General features: G+C 40.1%; 1 protein-coding gene and 1 pseudogene across 1 annotated transcript in view; both read right to left on the reverse strand.

Annotated features, from left to right (window-relative positions):
• The window catches only part of DPYD (dihydropyrimidine dehydrogenase), a 1,003,571-nt gene that overhangs the window by 64,775 nt on the left and 922,896 nt on the right, over positions 1-15,900 (reverse strand). The gene's annotated exons all lie outside the window — the stretch shown is intronic.
• The window catches only part of LOC133760497 (ubiquitin carboxyl-terminal hydrolase isozyme L5-like), a 52,314-nt pseudogene that overhangs the window by 7,326 nt on the left and 29,088 nt on the right, over positions 1-15,900 (reverse strand).

Consider the following 15,900-nt stretch of genomic DNA (forward strand, 5'->3'; position numbering starts at 1 on the left):
CCTTTTCCAATGGCATATGGTGTGTGTTCTGAAGAGAAACATGTTTATGAGCTGAAAGATGGGAAGAAAATGTAAAGTGCTCTTACGGGAGTTGGGGAGGGATTGCTGACTGCCTGTGTGGCAGGAACACTGCAGTATATCAGATGCTCACAATCTGAATTGGAGTCTATTTCAACAATGAATAGAAGTCTGGGAATATGCAATGGCCACACTGATGGGTTTTTTTGTTATTGTTTATTTGTTTTGTTCTCCTTTTTTGCTGAAGATTAAAGTCAATATTTCATGAAACAATATTTTAATTCTGCATGTTGTAGAATACTATCAATGGAGCATAAGGGAAGGAGGGAAATTGAGAGTGTAAATGGAAGAATAACAAAAAGTACAAGCTTATCCTCCTCTCATACCAGAGCCACGCACTCAGACTTTGTCCAGGCCAGAGTTAGTTACAGTGTTCCTGGCCCTTCCATAATCATTCTTGTGAGTCCACTGATGCTACTTCTGCAAGGTTCTGCTGTGACCTAAAAATGCTCACTTGCTGAGTTCTGGATTCATATTTTTAGCTACTTCCTATATTCCCTCTTGTATTCCTTGTCATAACAACTGTTCTAATCATATGGACACATAGGCTAGGGACTTTCCTGTGATCAGACTTCTCTTGTTTGCTCCCTAGTTGATCACCAAGAACAGTCATTTCCTCACTCCCATTTCTCTCCTGCCCACTCTTCCCATTTATCCTACTTTCTGGACTTGGAACTTATTTCGGAAGACCGACTTCTACAGATTTTTAGTCAATCGCTTCTGCGTCTAGCCTTTCCCACCCAAACTCCCATTTAACTTGTCACTCCCGTGACCCCTGTTTCTTTTAGAAAGTCGTATATAGCTTTGTAAATAAACAACAATCACCCTCCTTCCTGTCAGTAAGCCCCTGGTGGTTTGCTTAAATTAGCAACTTACTACAATCTTGATTTACTTCATCTTTGCAGCCTCACCTGCATGCACAGCTCCATAAGCCCAGAAACACTGGGAGCACTTACGGTTTTCTGTACACTCTGTTTACCCTGAGGCCTCCTGAACATCTTCTTCCTCTGAAATGTGGCTCCCCTGTCAAAATGTGGCTCAAAGACTCTTGTTTGGAGTTCTGAATTTCTTCAGTTATCAATAAACCTTCTTCTTTGCTCCCTGCCTCCACTGTTACTATAGCTGATTATAGCATTTTTGCTCTGCTTTTTATTCAGCTTGTAATTCTAATTTCTGTTGAAGTCCATCACTGTAAGTTGCATCTTTATGTCATCTTCGGTATCTGCATTACAACTCTATCGTGTTACAAATAGGCTCAGAATTGTCATTGCACATCATGTTGGTTCTACTCATGAGTATTTTCCTATTCTGTATCCTGACATTTTTAAATGATCCAGCCTTTCCTGTCAATATTTTATTAAAAATAAAATATAAAGACATGGACTGTCTTTCATCACCAAGATGGAGAAGTTTTGCTACAGGTTGGAGAGGGGACGCTCATGCTGTCTGTCTCCCAGGTTTGATCAAACATGGATTTGAAAATAAAATATTTAAGAATGGCTTGAAGGATCTACTCTTTTGAATAATCTAAATTTAACATTTTAAAAAGTTTTGAATAAGAACAGGATTTATAAATAAATAAATACCCTAGTGAGCTCTTCTTCATGTAAAGTACATAGGCTAGCACTTGATGCATAGAAGGTATTCCAGGGTTTCCTATCATTAAATCCAAAGAATTTTAAAGCAAGGAAAAAAATCCCAGAATAAAAGAGGCTGTAGGTTACACATGATTAGTCACTTGAAGGAAACATTTTTTTTTTGACAGGCAGAGTGGACAGTGAGAGAGAGAGAGACAGAGAGAAAGGTCTTCCTTTTTCCGTTGGTTCACCCTCCAATGGCCACTGTGGCCGGCGCGCTGCGGCCGGCGCACCACGCTGATCCGATGGCAGGAACCAGGTGCTTCTCCTGGTCTCCCATGGGGTGCAGGGCCCAAGGACTTGGGCCATCCTCCTCTGCACTCCCTGGCCACAGCAGAGAGCTGGTCTGGAAGAGGGGCAACCGGGACAGAATCCGGTGCCCCGACTGGGACTAGAACCCAGTGTGCCGGCGCCACAAGGCAGAGGATTAGCCTGTTGAGCCGCGGCGCTGGCCTCTTGAAGGAAACATTTTAAGGCCTAAGTTGAACACAATACTATGGCACTCATAATCATGAGCTTTTAGTTTTCCTGAGTCATACATACATTTAGAAAAAAAAATGCAATCTATTAAGTATGTTTGCCTATGATAATCCTTATGAAAAGAATCTAACAGAGAATCTAGTTCTCATGTATGTGATAATTCTCAGAAACCACTGTACCAACAAACTCTTCTAGATAATAGGCACAAAAATGGCATCAATGTCTTTCTCACCTCCACCTGAGAAAGCTTAGTGCTGTAGGATGTGCGCATGAAGAAGATCAAGGAGCACGAATTGCTGGTCCCTGCCCTATGTCAGAGAAAAACACCTGGAATGCACCAAGAAGCTCAAGAGTACTGGAAGTTGACAAGATAACTGTGTGTACGTGTGTTGTGTGTGTGTGTGTGTGCTTGAATGCTCACAGGATCTGAAGAGAGCCAACTACAAATGTCAGTCTTCATGACCTGATCACAAATGAATCATGACAGGGGTGATATCCAGGTGCTCCTTCTGCGGAATTCAAAGTAGAGACTCCTAAAGAATGAGACTGTAACACGCCAGGAGATCTGGTTTCTAATGAGAAACAAATCTCTGAACAAAACTTTTCATACCAGGAATGAGGAAAGATCAGCTACAACCGAGTAATTTTAGTTTCTAGGTTTACTTTATTATACTTTTTACAAAAGAAAACTTTTTGTCACTTATTTTTCTTGACTCAAATGATTTTCAAATGAAGATATATGGTTGCTAAGTTGCCTACAATTTAAAATATGTTTGAAAAGATTTCTCTGACAGTCACAATTACTGAATCATTAAGAGTAAACATGAGTAAATCACAAGGAAAGAAGATCAAGAAAAATGTTGGCTTTAAAAAAGAACAAAAAAAAAAACCCACCAATAATATTTTGATGATACATAAAAAAATCTGATTCCTTTATTATCCTCATCAGACTTTTGGACATCTCAGCATTCTTTAATCCAATCAGTCAAATCATCACTAATGCTTTTCTCAAAAGGAACATCATGACTTAGGTTAAAACTGCAGCACAAGATTGCTACTAATGGCAAAAATACACAACACTAAGAATGTTTTCCTTAAGTGATACACAAACACCCTACCACATAAAGCACTGTGTCTTCTGGCTAATCTGGTCTATTCTACATTCATTAGCATAGGAAAAGAAAAAAGAAATCATCAGATCCTATGTTTCTAATACAAAATAATAAATAAGCACAAGCAATTTTGTCTTTCTATTTTTGAATTACAAAGCTGTTATAACTACAGAAACTTTGACAAATGGAGACAAGTAAACCACAGCAACTACATGAATCTAGCACTCTTAAGTGCCCATCACTCTTTGGGTCCTTTCCATCTTTCTCGTGTGCAAGTCTGCAAGACATGCAATGACTCCTGCACTGTTTGCTCATTTGCATTTATTACTTGGAGTGTGCCAAGTCGTTGCTTAGGTGGCACACTTTACCCATTACACCAAAATGCTGGCCCCCTAAAATAGTATTTCTTGTTTGTGAATTATCTGATTATAAGTGTTAACATCTGTTTAAAAAGATTTAATTTTTATTTTATTTGTTTGAAAGGCAGAGTTACAGAAGGAAGAGGAGAGAAAGGTTGGGGGTTTGGGGAGGTAGAGATCTTCTATCTGCTGGTTGACATCCCAGAGGGCCACAATGGCTTGGCCCAGCCCAAGCTGAAGCCAGGAGCCTGGAGCTTCTTCTGAGGCTCCCATATGGGTGCTGGTGTCCAAGCACTTATGTCATGTTCTGCTGCTTTCCCAGGTGGAGCAGCTGGGATCAGAATCCATGCCCACATGCGATGCTGGAATTGTAGGTGGAGGCTTAACCCACTACTTCACAATGGTGGCCCCAATTCCCTAAATTTTTAACTTAGTCTTTTATAAAATAAAAGCATTAATTCAGCCACATTGATGATATTTCTCTGAAACTACTGTTAGCCTTTTCGAAACTTCATATATATTATATATATAGGTTTCACAATTTATGCAGAAGAATTTATTTATTAATCTTGTCTTTCTTTTAAAAATGTTTTTCCTGGTAATAACATACAATGTTGCGATCATGTTATTTGCTGCTACTTGTGTGGCTTGGATATATATGTTTTGCAGAGAAATTTATTTGTTGGTGTCTTCTCTATTTTGTTGCTTTTTTCTTGAAAGAAAGTGTCAGAGAAAGTAGAGACAAAGAGAGAGAGAGAGATTTTCCATCTGATGGTTTACTCCCCAAATGGCTGCAACAGCTGATGGTGGGGCTGGGCCAGACTGAAGCCAGGAGCTTAGAACTCCAACTGGGTCTCTCACAGGGTGATAGGGGCCCAGTACTTAGTCCATGCTCTGCTGCCTTCCCAGGAGTATTAACATGGAGTTGGATCAGAAGCAGAGCAGCCTGGACTAGAACTGGCATCCAGGCAGTGGCTTAGTCTGCTGTACCACAACACTGGCCTCCTTTCTTGTTGCTTTTAAAAACCAACAGAAGATGGCAGAATAGGAAGGGAGCACACTGATAGTTCGGCAAGACACAGGTTCATAAAAGTGGAGATACTGCAGGGTCAAGGAAGAGTAGGGGAAGAAACAGCAGAGGAAACTCTTCCGGAACTAGTGATTCACAGTGGACCTGTGTGGAGAGCGTGGGAGCCCAAGTTCGGAACACCAGCGGCAGACTCAACACACCAGCGCTGGAACGCAAGGTGAGCCGAACCTCAATAGCCCGAGACACCAGCGGGCAAATGGAAAGAGGAGACTAGAGGGAACGAGGCTTGAAACTCTGTGGGGAAAAGTTCACCAGGCTAACTAGAAGAGAGAGAGAGAAAAAAAAAAGTGACCGATACGGACACGAGTTTCTCTCTCTCCGCTCACACCTCAAAGGCGAGCAAGACAAAGCGCAGGTGCCATTTTGGACATACGTCATAAGCAGGGCGACCTCAGGTCTGCACTGGCCCTGAGCCTAGCAGAAACACCTGACTCTGGGGGGAGGGGTGAAATAACAGGAGATTAGGATCTAACTTGGCAATTCAGTGGGAGACTGCAGGAGAATTGGAGCCCACACCTAGGGCAGCAGAGATTCCCTGTGTGGTCCTTGGGAAAGAGCTTCTGATCTCTGGCTCCTGTGGGTATATCATTCGCCTGCTAACTACCTCCAATTACGTTCAGCTGTGCGGAATTACTTCCCTTTTGAATAAAAAAAAAAAGAAAGAAAGAAAGAAAAGAAAAAGAGAGATTTACCACGCCTAACCTGGGAGTGTCATTTTTGACACACCCTCAACCCTGAGGAACCAAACACAGCTCTCACTCCACACTCATCTCAAGTCTCTAAGGCTCCACCGAAAGCAGACAATCCACTTAATATAGAGCCATAGTATAACAAGAAAAAACACCACAGTGAAGAAACCAAATATCTCCAACATGCCATACAACAAACACAAAAACCGAGGTAACAAGAACAAGGAAGACACTATGATGCCCCCAAATGAAAAAGACACCCCAATGCAAGATTATGAAGATGATGAGATAGAAGCAATGCAAGAAGCAGATCTCAAAAAATTGATAAGAACATTAAGAAGTTCTCAAAAACAAATTCTTGAACTACAGAAATCCTTAATGGACAAGATAGAAAATCTCTCTCATGAAAATGAAATATTAAGGAGGAATCAAAATGAAATGAAACAACTAGTAGAACAAGAAACTGTGATAGTGACGAGAAATCATAATGAAATGAAGAATTCAATAGATCAAATGACAAACACATTAGAGAGCCTTAAAAACAGAATGGGTGAAGCAGAAGAGAGAATATCAGACTTAGAAGACAGAGAACAGGAAAGGAAACAGGCAAACCAAAGAAAAGAAGAAGAAATTAGAAATCTAAAAAATATTGTCAGGAATCTACAGGATACTATTAAAAAACCCAACATTCGGGTTCTAGGAGTTCCTGAAGGCATGGAGAGGGAGAAAGGATTAGAAGGCATTTTCAGTGAGATACTAGCAGAAAATTTCCCAGGTTTGGAGAAGGACAGAGGCATCTTAGTACAAGAAGCTTATAGAACCCCTAATAAACATGACCAAAAGAGATCCTCACCACGACACGTTGTAATCAAACTCACCACAGTGAAACATAAAGGAAAGATTCTAAAAGATGCAAGAGAGAAACGCCAGATTACTCTTAGAGGATCTCCAATTAGACTCACAGCAGACTTCTCATCAGAAATCCTACAAGCTAGAAGGGAATGGGGAGACATAGCCCAGGTACTAAGAGAGAAAAACTGCCAGCCCAGAATATTATATCCTGCAAAGCTCTCATTTGTGAATGAAGGTGAAATTAAGACTTTTCATAGCAAACAGAAACTGAAAGAATTTGTTGCCACTCATCCTGCCCTGCAAAAGATGCTTAAAGATGTCTTACACACAGAAACACAGAAACATGGTCACCAATATGAAAGAAGGTAAAGGAAGGAAACCTCACAGCAAAAGATCACAGGAAGCTCAATTTCTCTGTGACATAGAATTAAACTCTGATGCTCTGTTAAAGCAATGTGTTAAAGTAATCTATTATGTTCTCTTGATGTCTGTTAAATTCGAATTGTTAAAAAACCTACAGAGGTTTAATAACTACTGCTTTATTTTCTTCTACATATACTTCATGGAGATTTATTTTATTTACTTGAAAGAGTTACAGAGAGAGCAAGAGACAGAGAGAGAGGTCTTCCATCCACTGGTTCACTCCCCAGATGGCCGCAATGGCTGGAGCTGTACCAACCCGATGCCAGGAGCCAGGAGGTTCTTCCGGATCTCCCATGTGGGTGCAGGGGTCCAAGCACTTAGGCCATCTTCTACTGCTATCTCAGGCCATAGCAGAGAGCTGGATTCTAAGTGGAGCAGACGGGACATGAATCGGTGCCCATATGGAATGCTGGTGTCCATATGGGATGCTGGTGCTTCAGGCCAGGGCTTTAACTTGCTGTGCCACAGCGCTGGCCTCACATGCTTCATGAATTTTTTAAAAAATATATTTAATTCTTCTGAAATTTGTTTTGGTATATGACATGACTATTTTATTTTTTCCTTTGTAATTGCTACATATTATCATATAGTATATTTTGATTAAATAATCCTTTCCTCAGTGTATGACAATTTTTGCTACATATGGAACTATTGAACATACTAGGTTTTCTTTTATTTAAAATTAATTTAATTCTATTTTTTAGAGACTGCTATGGGCCAAATATGGGCAACAACATTACACTGATCTTACTTTCTCTTTTTTTCTGAGTAATGACTTGTGGCCACACTGGGATTTTATATAGCTGAATCTGGGCTAATGTTAAGTTTTCAAAAGATGGGAAGAATCACTTAACATTTAATTGAGTTATTATTCAAATTACAAAATTAATTTTCTATGCCATTTCCATTTTAACACCAGGTTGTTTTTTGTTTGTTTTTTTTTTTCATTTCCAATTCTCTTTATATACAGAAGATCACTTCAGTATATAATTAGCGAAGACCTCATCAGTCTGCGCCCACACAGAAACGCAAAGTATAAAAATACTGTTTCAGTACCAGTCATAGCATCACTTGGCTTTAGACGACACATTAGGGACAGATCCCGCATGGGGTGTAAGTACACAGTGACTCCTGTTGCTGACTTAACAATTTGACACTCCTGTTCATGGCGTCAGTAATCTCCCTAGGCTCTAGTCATGAGTTGCCAGGGCTATGGAAGCCTTTAGAGTTCGCTGACTTTGGTCTTATTCCGATAGGGTCATAATTATTTTGAAAAAAAAAAATTATGTGGGATCTCTGTCTTTAATGTGCTGTACATTGCTATTTAATGTTATAATTAGTAATCCAATGGTAGTTTTTTCACTCGATGTTGCTATGGGGGCAAAATGTTGAAACCTTTACCTAATATATACTAAATTGATCTTCTGTATACAAAGAGAATTGAAAATGAATCTTTACATGAATGGAAGGGGAGGGGGAGCGGGAGGGGGGAGGGTTGCGGGCGGGAGGGAAGTTGTGGGAGGGGGGAAGCCATTGTAACCCACAAGCTATACTTTGGAAATTTATATTCATTAAATAAAAGTTTAATAAAAAAAAAATTACAAAATTAAAGTATCACTTTTTTATTAAATCTGAGTATAAATTTTTGGTTTCCTTTGATAAATATTTAGTTTAAAATTGAAACTGAAGTTTTTTGTGTCATCATACTTGTGAGCATTGATCTGAAGCCAGATTGCCTGAGACCAAATCTCTGGCCTGTTACAGATAGTGTTGGAAGACGGGGACAATTACTTAAGCTCTTTGTGTGCTACTTGTTTCCAAGGTAATAGAATCAGTAATAATAGTCATTATCTCCTGAGATTTTGTTAGGATTCAATAAACACAATTAATATTTATTCTACTTTATCTAGATTGGGAGGAAGGAGTAGATGTGTGTTGACAAGGCTTCCTTGAAAAGAGTGACCATTAGGCTAAATCTTAGAATGTAACAGATGTTGACTATTTCAATTTTCTGTTTTGGTGTGACTTTCTGAAGTGGGTGGTGTCTTCTGCAGCAGAGAAGTTTTTTACATATTTTAAAGACCCAGCCCAACTCTGTTGGGATACTGTTTCTTACCAGCAGTCCTGAGGTACATCAATATTGCCTTTGATGCTTACTTGTGTCAGGGGAACCAGGGTATTAAGGTTATCCAAGTGTGGAGTGTTTTTAAATGAAAAAGTACATAATATAATGATTTATACAAATATGAATGCTACCTAGTATATTATTGTTTCTTGGAAAGATCATATATCAGAGGTAATTGACATTTAAAAGAAACAGCCTGATGGTTAGTTTAAATCAGCATGTTTCAGGGCCTGCGCTATGGCTTAGCGTTTAAAGCCGCTGCCTGCAGTGCCTACAACCATATGGGTGCTGGTTGGGGTCCCAGCTGCTCCACTTCCGATTCAGTTCTCTACTATGGCCTGGGAAAGCAGTAGAAGATGGCTCAAGTCCTTGGGCCCCTGCACCTGCGTGGGAGACTCAGAAGAAGCTCCTGGCTCCTAACTTTGGATCGGCCCAGCTCTGGTCATTGTAGCCACTTGGGGAGTGAACCAGGTGATGGAAGACCTCTTTCTCTCTTCCTCTGCCTCTACATCCCTGTAACACTCCTTTCAAATAAATAAATATTTTTTTTTAAAAAATAGCATGTTTCAGGGTTTCCTTAAGCATTATTTGGTAACCATGGGGCAAATCTCCTGGAGTTTATTGTCTTAGCTTCTTTGCTCAGGCATACTTGCACTTCTACCAAAATGCCGTGCTAATCCTTGCCTTTCATTGAGAAGTGACATGGGTTAGCCATTTGAAAGACATAAAGACATTTTTGTGTCTTTCTTTTTTATGTTTTTTCTTTTACTGAACATTTTTAAGCAATTTATTAATATATTAGATTCTCAGGGTCATAGAAAGTGCATGAAAATTACTACAAAGCAATTCTCAATTCTCATGTTAATATGATATCACAAAACCCCAGTTGTATGAATTGTGTGCTATATTAATTTTTTTCCTTAAATATGATTCATGTAACAGACTTTTCCCATTATTTAATGCCAGAGATAAAATGTTATTTCTTAAGACAATCTAGACTTTCTCTTTTATCAGACTACATAGGCCATAAAGCCTACGTGTTTCATAAGCTTAGAGCTAACCTTAGTATACACTTTCAGTAATACAACTTATCTTTGGTTTCCCTTATAAGCAGTTCTGTCTTCCTAAATGATTCTTGAATCGTCTTAATTTTTTAAAAAATGAATTGTTTTAAATCTGTAGATGACTTTGAAAGGCATGCAAGTACGGCCGGCGCCGTGGCTCAACAGGCTAATCCTCCGCCTTGCGGCGCCGGCACACCGGGTTCTAGTCCCGGTTGGGGCACCGATCCTGTCCCGGTTGCCCCTCTTCCAGGCCAGCTCTCTGCTGTGGCCAGGGAGTGCAGTGGAGGATGGCCCAAGTGCTTGGGCCCTGCACCCCATGGGAGACCAGGAGAAGCACCTGGCTCCTGCCATCGGAACCGCGGCGGCCATTGGAGGGTGAACCAACGGCATAAGGAAGACCTTTCTCTCTGTCTCTCTCTCTCACTGTCCACTCTGCCTGTCAAAAAAAAAAAAAAAAAAAAAGAAAAAATAAAAAATTTAAAAAAAAAAAAAAAAAAAAAAAAAAAAAAAAAAAAAAAAAAAGAAAGGCATGCAAGTACATGAATGAAATAGATTGGCCCTCATTTGACCCTTAGTAACTATTTTACAAATATTTTTATAAAATAGAAGTGATTTTTTCTTTTTAAGTAGATTTCAAGATCTTAAAGTAGAATGGGATTTCCTGTTTTAGATCTTCCATAACCCTTGTATATATGTGCTACGTAGTTAATTCAGTTGTTTGATAACCTTTCAAAAGAGGATTTTTAGTACTAGACTTCTGTCTAAAACCAACGATAAACTAATAGTGAAAATATTTAGCTGAGAGAGTGTTTTTTCTATTTTCAAATTATTCCAACATGGATCACAGCAGGATCACCACTCTTTTTTTTTTTTTTTAGTTTTATATGTATTTATTTAGAAATATACTTTTCCATTTACCTTAACTACAAGGGAGATTAGTGCTAACGTACATTTTTTAAATACAATATCTTTTTTCCATAGTGACTGAAATATTTAATTTATTTATCCCAACTAGATTTTGATTGTTTCACTGGAAACATATTATGTCTTCTATATCATGAGAGAAAGAAAGCTGTGAGGCCGGCGCCGTGGCTCAATAGGCTAATCCTCCGCCTGCGGCCCCGGCACCCTGGGTTCTAGTCCCGGTTGGGGTGCCGGATTCTGTCCCAGTTGCTCCTCTTCCAGGCCATCTCTCTGCTGTGGCCTGGGAGTGCAGTGGAGGATGGCCCAAGTCATTGGGCCCTGAACCGCATGGGAGACCAGGAGAGGTACCTGGCTCCTGACTTCGGATCAGCGCAGTGCGCCGGCTGTGGCGGCCATTGTGGGGTGAACCAACAGAAAAGGAAGACCTTTCTCTCTGTCTCTCTGTCTCTCTCACTGTCCACTCTGCCTGTCAAAAAAAAAAAAAAAAGGAAAAAAAAAGAAAAGAAAAAAAAGAAAGCTGTGAGGTTGAATGATGTGCTCATTTAAACCACATTGTCAGCCAATGGTAGACTCTCAGTTAGAACATCCTGGTGCTGCCTGGTATTCCTGCAAACTGGCTTATGTAGTCACAGACCAAGGTTTAATGAGAGATCATGAAGTTGTTTCCTTTCTTAGATATACTTATTTATATGAAATGCAGAGTGACAGAGGGGTAGAAAAAGAGAGAGAGGGGGAGAGAGAAATTGTCCATTGATCACCACTCTTTAAATCAGAAAGGACTTTGAGGAAAGGAGTGCAACTTCCTTACTTCAAATTAGGAGTCCAACCAAAAAGTTCATCTCACTGCAATAATAACTAATGAGTCATTATGAAGGTAAGACTGAAATCTAGGCTTCCCCATTTGCCAGTTGCTTTTCTGATGTTCACCTGTTTATTCACTTTCTACTTCCATACAATTGGAGTGACCTGTGTCATTTTCAAGGTTTGAAATTTAGCCTGATCCTAAATCTGAATTTTCATTCATAAGAATCTAAGATTGAAAAGTTCTAGGAATCGTGACTAACAAAATTCTGAGCACTTTTTTTCTTATGCTAAATACTCATATGTTTCTTTTTCATGTAATCTTCAGAATCATCCTTTAAGGTAGGTATCATTTTTATCCCTGTTTCAGAGACAAGAAAAAAAAAAGTCAGGTCCCATCTAATCACCAGGATTCAGTGGAGTTCTCATGTACTATGTGTACTGACTCATAAATCTGTTAGTGTGCACACATTTAAGTATTTTCCTATTTGGATTCTAATGGATTTTTTTTTTTTTTTTTTTTTGGCAAGCCAGACAGGGCAACGTTGGTATCCTTCTCATGGAATTCTTCATCCCTACCCACCTCCACTTTTCCCCAGAAACTTCCTGCCAGCATAGCAGGAATTCACATTCAGTGCTTCAGCACAGGAAAGTCACAAATAGTCGTGGAATCCAAGGCAGCATCAGATATTTGGACAAATGATGAAGGAATAATCGGAACCTCTCAAAAACTCTAACAGTGCAAATAGGCTGCTGAATTGAAGGATACTTGGAAGAAGGTAGGGAGGCAAATTCACAGCAAGAAAGGAAATCCAAGCCAAAAGCCGCCAGACACTTTCCTTTTTCAAATTATCCTCTATGCTGGTAAGGAGTAGCATGCTATGAATTCTTGGACTAGAATGGATAGTTAGTAAACGACCAACACTGGGACACTTAGCAGGGACACAAGTGAGAGAAACTCTGCTCCGATCTCTCCATTCCATAAGTGTGATATCTGAGAAAGGTAATCGTCCATTAATTTTTCTCATGGAGCCTAAGGGGTAAATACACAAATGCCAAGGAAATAGTTAAGTTTGAACTAGCGTAATGCACAGTTGCTCCTGCTGTGCCACTGTGTCGTGCTTGTGAGTCCTTTGTAATTGTTGAATGTGGGACCTTCTGGGAATGCCAAGAGTATATTCTTAGTCTCTTCCTAGGGCTAGAAACACAGGCACCAGCCTCACTGATATAAATACCAGCTAACACCATCCAACACAATCCCACAATCCCCCAGTATATTCAGTTATCTGTCTTGGAGAGCCTGAAAATATTACTATTGATTTGGCTTGGTGTTTAATGTGGTTGTTAAATTTTCTATCACTATACAATGACCAATACTTTGGATAGTAATGTAATTCTTCCTGGTTTATCATCTCTCTTGAAACTTGACTATTCAGTATATTGTGCAACATTGCATTGCAGACAGGGAAATAGGTTTTAATAACACAAACACTTAATAAAATAACTTCTCCATAAGGTGTGTCATAATGGTATTAATAGGACACAACAAGTTCTTTCATCGTGCATCTCTGCAGACATGCCGCCAGCTCTGTATCTCCATCAGTTTTCTCATAATGTGCTCTTGGCACACTTGCTTTAATATTGCTGGTTTGAGAGCACTGTCTTTTTTATTCTTGTCACAAAATGTGATATTTTGAGCACTCAAGATGTACTGCGAGTTGGAATAAACTGATTTATATGGAGACTACAGTGGTAAAGCATGTAGAATCATCTACTTCTTTGAAATACACCTTTTGGAAACAACTTCACCTTTGCATCTCTGGTTATTCCATACAGTTTTATAAAAGGAATGATAATTTATCAGGGATCACTTTCCCATTCCCTGCTTAGAAGCAAAGGGGGATGTGAGGCAGGGAAGCAGAGGAAGCAGTTGAACCACCTGGAGATAGTAAGTTCCGATTATCACAAAACCTACAGGATATGGATCTGGTTCCCTTTGCTCTAAAGATAAACAGACCCGCAGCCTGGAACAGGTTGATCCCAGTTTAAGGGCCAAGGCTGACCCAGATTGAGCCACAGCTCACTATACGCTCCCTGTAATACCTCAGCATGCTAAATGACACATCTACCAGCTGCCATGACAGGGAACCCAACCACATAAGGAGCAAAAAGGGATGCTATCCAGATTCCAGGAATTGTACGGCTAGTTTCCAAAAGAAAACTGGAATATTCCTCCCTTTTGTACCACATCTTTATTGGAATGTACCTCCTGTTTCATGAGACAGCCCATATAATGTTAAACATAATGTTAAACATAGTTCAGAGTGGGGCCATCCCCTCCCTGTAGGCTCCACTCCCCTGTGGAGTGGGCATGTTTGCCTTCTCAATAAAACACCTGCTGCTTGTTATTCTCCAATCTCCAACTTGCTACTAACTTCCTTCTTGAAGTGAAGTCAAAGGCCTGGGAGCCCTCGTTGTCCAGGGCCAGATGCACATCTTAACAGAAAGGTGATTCTTACATTTTGTTTTTGTCATACAGAGAATGATAGCTCCCTGATTCAAGACATTAGTGAACACATCTGTTATCAGCAGTAGAGCTTTCAAAGTTTTTTTTTTTTTTTTTTTTTTTTCCCAGTATCTACTGACCAGTCTGGATAAAAGATGTTAGCCTAAGCACAGAGACAATGTGGATACTAAAGCTGAACTAACTGGTAGGTGCCGGATGTACTTTGAACCTGGCCTGGCTGGAACCTGTTCCTATGTGAGTGTGGAATGAGGAAACTGGGACAGATGGTAGGGTCAGTAATAAGGAACTTGTTTGTTGTTGCTGATTGGAGGCCATTTCTGCTGCCAGCATGATTCCGCAGATTTATCCTGGCATTGGTGACCAGCGGGGACACAAACAACGTTGTTCAACAAGTATTCTGAAAGATAGCATATGGCCAGACAGAAATCTCTAGAGAATACCAGGATGTGTTGTGTTGTGTTACACTGTGGTAGTATTGCTCCTAAGCAGTAGGGGGCATGGTGAGTTCGTCTGGTTAGAAGTATAAATAGAAGTAACTGAAAACAGCAGGAAATATAATCTGCTAAATTTGTGGGCTGGTGAGCAGTTGCATTGTGTGCTGTTTCTAAGATTATTAGTTTAATAAACTGCATTAGTTTCATTTCTTGCACTTTACTCCTGGAAAATATTCATATAGAATGGGTTCTAGGGAGACGGTATGTTGAGAATTTTTGACTTAAAGAAATATGTATATATGAACTAATGAGAGGAACATATTAATGATGCTAGTCTAATTAGGAGTGTCTGGAGGAGTCACTCAAGTTGGTGTCTGCTAATTAAGGCAAAGCATTTTCCTGGGACTTGGAGAACCAGGAGCTCCTCTGGCTGCCTGGCCACTTGTGGGTTGCTGTGCGCCTGCAGTGACAGCTTTCCTTGATGCTAGTCATAGGACTGACTAGGTTAGTTGCATTCCACTCTCATAACAAAGGCTATGGTAAACATTAATCATCAAATCAAACACCAAGGCCATTCAATCTGAACGTTTTTTAGGAATTCTGAAATTTTAACATTGAGTTGTGCCAGTGCCGCAGCTCACTACGCTAATCCTCTGCCTGTGGCGCCGGTACCCCGGGGTTCTAGTCCTGGTGGGGGCGCCGGTTCCGTCCCGGTTGCTCCTCTTCCAGTCCAGCTCTCTGCTGTGGCCTGGGAGTGCAGTGCAGGATGGCCCAAGTGCTTGGGCCCTGCACCCACATGGGAGACCAGAAGGAAGCTCCTGGCTCCTGGCTTCAGATTGGTGCAGCGCGCGGGCCGTGGCGGCCATTTGGGGGTGAACCAACAGAAGGAAGACCTTTCTCTCTGTCTCTCTCTCTCTGTTTAACTCTGCCTGTCAAAAATTAAAATAAATAAATAAATAAATAAAAAACATTGAGTTTACTCCTCTTGAAGGGTATGGAAGCTACAATAATTGCATATATTTGTTTTCTGATTTGTAACTCTTATTCAAACTATAGATTAATTTCCTGAGGTAACTCCACATTTGCAATCGTGGTATTTCTTTGATCATGTTTTAATGCATGTCAGGTTAAGGCAATCAATGATGAACAAATTTTGGGCACTCAGGTTTCCTCCCCCTCGTTTCTGATGCTGTACCAAGATTATCCCAATTGTAACTAGGGGTTTTTGAGAAAAACCCAAAGTACTTCCCATTCTTCTGAGAAAGAATTCAAAAACTAAAAAAACTGTATATTCTCAAAGTGGTT

This window comes from Lepus europaeus, chromosome 5, assembly GCF_033115175.1.
Source record: "Lepus europaeus isolate LE1 chromosome 5, mLepTim1.pri, whole genome shotgun sequence".
NCBI lineage: Eukaryota > Metazoa > Chordata > Mammalia > Lagomorpha > Leporidae > Lepus > Lepus europaeus.